Below are 7,513 nucleotides of genomic sequence, written 5' to 3' on the forward strand. Positions count from 1 at the left end.
GCAGCCTCTGCGATGCTGCGTCCCCGCCGGTGAGTGCGGCGCTCGGGCAAGCGGCACGACCGCGCTGAGTCCCTGTCCAACTGTGCGGTTCCCTAGGCTCTACCCCACAGCCACTTCACAGCTGGCCTTTCTCCCTTTCCGAGCTGCGGGAGACACCGCTCCCGCGAGGCCGAAGGGATGTGGCGAGCGCACTTTCCGACGGAGATGCTGCCGGGCTGAGGCTCGGGATGCTTCTATAAGTAGGTGGTGCTGTGGTCCAAGGCATCTGTGTCAGGCTGCCTCGGAGTTCCTGGGTCCTAAAGCCAGGAACTCTCGGGTTTCCCTGTGGTCCTAAAGAGCGCTGACAGTCTCCAGCTAGCCCAACCCGAGGCAAATCCCCTCCGGGCTTTCCCCGAGTGCTTGGCTAAACAGAGGCATAGCTGGGATCCCGGCGCCCCCTTACCTCGCTGCGCGGGGGTGCCTAGCTATCTTCAACCCCGAGACGTCTTTTTCGGGCGCTCCGGGGTCGGTTCCAACCTCTGCCCAGACATTCCTGCAGGAGGACCTGATTGACTGAGGGTTTCTCCTAAACCGTCCTTCCAGAGCTGCGTGCCGGGACTGCTGATTCTGACCGGCTGAGTTTGAACTTGAGCCGCGCAACCCGAAAGCTGCCCCACCTCTGCCACTTTTTAATTTTCGTCTCTTTGTTTTGTAGGAAGATCTATTAGCACGGCTGATATTAAAAAGTGCCTTCAGTATACGGAGTAAAAGGGGTATTTCCAATAGCTTTTGCTTATCCCTAGACGTACTATTTATTGACCTTGTTTCTTCTCCAAAAAAACTTAGAAAAACTTTAGTCCTTTGCTTGCAGTACTCAAGAAATTGGGACCTTTTTTCTTTAAAGGAAAGTTCACTTTCCACTGAAGTATTTCTCAGTCATAATCCTCTTCTCTCCCTCCAGCCTCAAAGACTCCTGATTTAAATATCTAGGTGCCTTAGGTTTGAGGGATACTGTTTAACGAAGTGTTACATGGAATACACTTGATGCAACCTGATTTCATTCTAATGAAATCTTCCGTCCTGCTTTCATTGCTGTAGGAATGAATGTATTTACTCTTTAGGCAAAAGGTAAGATTTTGTTTCACTGCTAACCATGGCAGTATGAACGTTTGTAGATATCACCATATGCTAGCATTTTGTACCACTAAAATCTCCTTTTCTATGCCTTCAGTTTCAGATGTTCAGAAATTAAGAAACTTGAGAAACCATGTAGAAACAATAAGACTATTAGAAGAGTCGCGTTTATTAACTATTCCATTATTGCCTATCCACGACTATTTTTTACAGACATCACTATTACATAACAATATTTATGTGCTAAGAACTTCAGTGTTATTTCCTTTATGCATGCCTGAGAACATCCAAGTAAATCCGAGTTGAGGTCACTGGTCCCATTTCCTAGATAAGAAAATTCAGCCCCTGAGACTGGCCCACAGGGCACAAATAGAATTGACAAAACACATGCAGGAACAGTGGATCTGTTTCTCAACTTTCAGTCTTTGATTTTTATCACAGAATTTGAAGCAATTGGGAACATTTCACCTAAGGGAGTGGCCCATCATTTAGCATGATGACTTGATATTGCAGGAACTATGCCTCCGTCGTCATAGATAACACACACAGGATGCACACACCAAATTTATTGCACTTCTAAAGACACTAAATCCATGGGAGACTAAAGACTTCTCTAATTAAGTTCCCTGCCTTTCTATACAGCTTTGAGACCCCTTCAAGATCGGTGATTATCAGGATCTTTCAAAATATTTAAGGGCAAATAGAGCACAAGACTAAGTAGCTCTAACTCCACGTTTGGCAATTTGCTGGAAATCAGCTTCTTTGGCATTATTCTTAGGAAATTAGACTAAGATCTCTTTCATTTCTGCCATGTTCTGGTTCAAAATTAATTTCCTATTTATATCAAGAAGTTTCTGTTTCTATAGGGTCTAACCAGTGTGAGGAGAGACTCATCATTGGTCTGTCTCTGCTTCTTAAAGGATACCACTGAACCTCAAAAATCAGTTTTGGGGGTACTTAGAGCTTCACAATCTCTTTGGGGCTACTTTGTTGATAATGCAGACTTTTTTTCTTTTCCATTCACTGAATATTTTTCCTGATTTCAAGAACCCAGGAATGTTCTTGTTACTAAAAACTACAACCCTAGCAGATTCTAAACTATCATTAACTTTAATCCCATATTTCTGCTTCCTTTCATTTCTAAACTCTGAATGTGTCGTTGTTGTTGAGCCTCACAGCTCAGTTTCTCCATCTTGGAGACTCAATGAACTTTTCTTCAAACTGAGTTTAGACAGTTGTTTCACTAAACTAGCTTTATAAATAGATATGTGCCTAGTGTCTGTTTACAGAGAAACATACTGGTGAGATTGACTTCATACCACTCATTGACTATAGAGAAGGTCAAGTGAGGGGAATGGTATTATAGATGGAAGGCAACTTGTGTACTTTTGTGATTTGTAAGGCATTGATACAGCTAAAATTCAATTTTCAATAAAGAAGATACAAGGAAAGGGCTCTCCCTTAGCCAGCCAGTTCTCCTCCTCAGACAACCGAGTATAACCCTTCAGGTTTTGAGTATACTTCCAGAGATGTGTTGTGCTTATCAAGAAAATGGGTGTATGTGTATGTATATACACATACTATATGTAATATATTCTTCCCCCTGTCTTTTGTGGAGCTAGTAGAATACTATAGTCACAATTTGCCCCTCGATTTTTTTCTCATGTGCCTTAAAGTTCATCTGGTATCAGCTCATAAAAAAACTTTCTTGTTTTTTTTTTTTATATAATCACATATTGTTTCATTGTGTGGTTGTGTTTAGCCAGTTCCCTGCCAGTAACATTTCGATTGTCTTCATCTTTTTCTGTTATAAGCAATGTTTCCATTAACCTTTTCATGGTTCATTTTACCACTGCATTATAAATTCCTAAAAGTTGGATCAAACAGATATGTGTGTATGTGTGCATTCTTAAAATTGCCTCCCACAGAGGTTCTATCAAATTACTACATATAAAAGTGTCCGTCTCCTTATATACTGACCAACATGTTATGGTCTTTGATACTCCTGGGCAAACAGTGGTACCCATAGTTTCCATTTTTATTTCTTTTAAATAAAATTATGTTTTAAATATTCTCAAACTATTTCATTTTCCTTTTCCATGAACTATCCAAAGATTTCACTTACGTTGTTTTCTATGTTCTTGGTCATTTATTTCTGCTTTGAAGAATATATATATATATATACATGTACATATATATATGTATATAAATACAGACACATATAATATCATGATTTTTGTTACAAATAGTTTCTCAAGTTTGTGATTTTTCTCTTAACTGTTTTTTGTTTGTTTTGTTTGTATTTTAGAGAGAAAGACAGTGAGGGGCCAAGGGAGAAAATGGGAGAGAGAGAGAGAGAGAGAGAGAGAGAGAGAGAGAGAGAGGAGAGAATCCCACACAAGCTCCACTCCCAGTGGGGAACCCAATGAGGGCTCAATCCCATGACCCTGGAATCATGACCTGAGCGGAAATCAAGAGTCAGCCACTCAACTGACTGAGCCACCCAGGTGCCCCTTAACTTTGTTTTTAATGTATATAAGTACTGTGCTGCAAATTTTTAAATACTTTTATGTAGTTAAATTTCTCAGTGTTCTCCTGTATAATTTCTGTTTGTGTCATACTTGTAAAAGCTCTTCCCCATACCATTCTTTTTAAACTTTCATTTGGGAGTTTCCTAGTATATTTTTTGATATTAAAAGGCATAAGATGTTAGTGATTTTATGATGTAGTACATTATAACAGATTTAAAAGTTTCTGAAACTTTCTTATATTCACAGATTTAGTTGACTTTGGCTCTGACTCTTGTTTTCATTAGCTAATTGCCTTAGAGTTCTCTTACGTTTTATGTTATCAGATATTTGTATTCTCAGATTTAAAGTTTCCCACAATTTTCTTATTCATTGTTGAAATTTGTTGATGTTGTACTTTCCCTTCCAGTCTAGAATTTATTCATTAATTAGTTCAAGACAAATTATGGGATTTTTGCCACTGTATCAATATTGAGAGTGTAATGTTTTCCTCTTAAATATAAGTTGAATATTTATTTTGCTAGTCGCATGTGATAGCCTATGTTCATTTATTATATTTTGTATGAAATAATTAAATTAATTAATATGAAAGATCTTCAACAAGGTCATTGACCAGTCCTTATCCAGGCTAATTTTTTGTTTTTAAAAGCTACACTATAATCACTTATTTAACATTTGAAAAATGTGTAAATATTTGACTTCTCCAAATGTTAATACTATGTTCTGCCACTTGAGAACTCTTCTGTAGACTGACGTGATAGGCTTATTTCTCCTGTTGCTCTCCACCCACTTGGAAGATTTCCAGAAGGGCTCTCTTCAAAGGAAGTCCAACTCAGACCAGCTCATCAGAGAAATCTCAAGATTTGATCTGAAGTTTTATAATTATTTCTTTTATTTAAATTTGTGTGCTCTGAACTCTTTTGAACTAAAGAAATATGTGTCATTTCCATTCTTTTCTGTGTGAATGTGGTTGCTGGAAAGAAGTGTTATTACACTTGGTCAATGACGAGAGAGACAAATGATTCTCAGCTATTTTAAGACTTAGACTCAGTTTCATAAATATAATGAGAACTTTTTCTTTGAAACACAATTAGCCATGCTAATTGAGATAAGCAATAGAACAGGTAATCCCTAAGAGCAGGAAATACCTCCCCAGAATTTTTTTGTCAGTATGAGTATCCAAAATAGATATGCCTCTCCTAAGCAATTGGTTTATCTTTAATTTACAATTATAATTAATTGTGTTACAGCTCATGAGCAAATTTGTGGCTTACCCTCAGCAAGTATACATGACAGGCAGGCACTTTAGGTACTAGTTCATTTCTTGCTCCATTTTATGTTTCTAGTCTTATTTTCACTTTGCTGTGTTTTTCTCACTTGATGTATTTACTTTGCAGTATTTTTTGCATCTTTATAAGCCATTTTAACTTTGAAACAATATAGAAAATTTTAATAATATATACATAATAATACAAAAATATATATACTGATCAGAGAACCAATGTGGGGGTTCTTCTAGTTGCTAAATATGTCTGTTCTAACTATTCACTCCAGAACAGGAAATAACCATGGTATGAATTGGGGGACCCACTAGTCCCATTGGGAGATGGACCCAAGTTGAAATGCCATTAATTACCCAGTCTTCATAAGCCCCTCTCTCTTGACAAGTTAGGTATTAATTATTTAATGTTAGTCTCCAAAAGTCTGGCTATTTCTACTTAACCAAAACACAGTCATCTGAGTAAATGGCCCAAGGTCCTGTTGGGGAAGACCAGGAAAAAGACTTAAAGTGAGGGTCCTTGCTCAAGAACTGACCTCCTCCTCATTTAAGGAGCTCTGAGGCTGCAAACCAGCTCAAGTCTGGGATTGGTTAAGGGGCTGTGATTCTGTATCGTGTGGACTCAAATTACATTTCTGTAAGCCAGACCTAAAGGTGTTCTGTTATACAAACCAAGTAAGAGTTTACTAGGCAGCCCATCTATTTCAGTCCTAGGGAAAAAGTAAGTTATAAATACCAACTATAATCATATGACCAGTTGCAGAAACAGATAATAAGTATTTCTTCCTTGATTTGATATGAATATCAAATATCAGTATTCTGTCCTCTCCTATTCCTCTACTAACATAAGATGTGTAAATTGTAGTTAACCTTATATCACAGTATTAAACCACAATATATGAAATAGTATGACTCAGCTAAAAGAATGAATATCACTCCAAGATGAATAAAGGAACATGTGAGACTCTGTGAATCCTCTTTTGGGAAGAAGATCAATATGTTTCTGTATGGATAGCTCCACCATGTTCTGTGGAAGTATCAATTTGCTTTAGTTTTTATCTGGAAGTTAAATGTGGTTAACAGAGGTGTGTATTGGATGCTAGATCATCAAGAGGATGGACTGTTGTGGTTTGTACTTATCCCTGGGTTAATTTGGGAACTGTATTTCCCAAACCCTCTGCCGTGTAATGATTTGGAGTTAGAGCTGGCTGAAACAGGCATTTACATGAGATTGGGGCGGATTGGGGGGGGGGGGGACAGAAATAGCAGTCAAGAATTTCTGAAGGTTTTTCTTAGTAGATGTAGTGATGGACAGAGGCTGAGATACACAGTGGGTATCAGCTTGACCTCACTACATATAGCCCTTCTTTTGATTGGTGGTCCTGATGACCCAGAGACCCCATACCCATGCCTAGACAACCAGCTGTAAAGACAACAGATTTCCAAAAACCTCTCCCCTTTGCACTATGGTGGTTGGGATGCTTGGCTTTTCAGACACATTAGCAACTCCTCTGATCCTCCAATTCCCCTTCCAGATATTTATTTTCTCAGCTTCTCTCATAATTGTGTGAGATCTAATTCCTATAATAACTCCATCCACAACACCTAATGAATATGCTTTCCTGACTGAACCACAGCCGATATAAGGATGACCTATAGGTTTGCCAGGATAAAAAAAAATAAAGAGAACTCATTCCCTTTTCCTCCCACTTCTTCTCTGCACACCATCCTTTCATTTTGCACGTATGGTTAGCTCAGTATTGAGTGGTTATGTTATTATGACTGATGTTATTCAGAGCCATGTCATGTAGTAAACTGTAACTACTGTTACTTTCCTGTGTAATTTTTTGTTTTCTCTGAAATTATCAATTACCTTGTTTTCTCTTCTGGAGAGTTTTCTGTGCCTTTCCAGGAATTCAATCCAAACATTCTTCTGGTGTTCTTAATTACCTCTTAATATGTTTACTGATACCAAGTAGACCATCAATTTCATCTTAAAGTTTCTCATGAAGGCTCTGGCATGCTTCAGCTGAACTGGTTACCCTTTGGGTTGTCACTCTGGAATGTCCCTTCACTATCTTCCTGGGAATTCCCTTTCCTTCTCACCTCTGGCAAATTTTCTGTTTTCTGTGTCTGACATCTTCCCCTTTCAAAGTGAATCCTTCACTATGGTGAAGGACATTCTCCAAGACTTTCTTGAAAACTTTTGTATAGGAGTAAATTTTTTGAGATTTGTATGTCTAAAAATGTCCCTATTCTACCCTCACATCTGATTACTTGGCTGAGTATAAAATTTTAGATTGAGATTATTGTTCTTTAGTGATTTGGAGACATTACTCTGCTGCCTTTTACCCTCCAATATGATGTTTGAGAAGGCCAAAGCCATTCTAATCACTGATTCTTTTTCATGTTCCTGTCTGGAGCCCACTCCCAGAAGTCTGTAGCCTAAAATTTCACTATGAGTGCTGTGTTGTGGATCTTCTTTCATTGTCCTTGCTGGAAGTTTGATGATGCTTCAAACCTGCAAATTCATGTCCTTCCATTCTGCATCTGTTCTTTGGTTATCTTATGGATGTCCTCTCTCCCCACACAC

The sequence above is a fragment of the Suricata suricatta genome, chromosome 15 (genome assembly GCF_006229205.1).
Source record: "Suricata suricatta isolate VVHF042 chromosome 15, meerkat_22Aug2017_6uvM2_HiC, whole genome shotgun sequence".
Lineage (NCBI taxonomy): Eukaryota > Metazoa > Chordata > Mammalia > Carnivora > Herpestidae > Suricata > Suricata suricatta.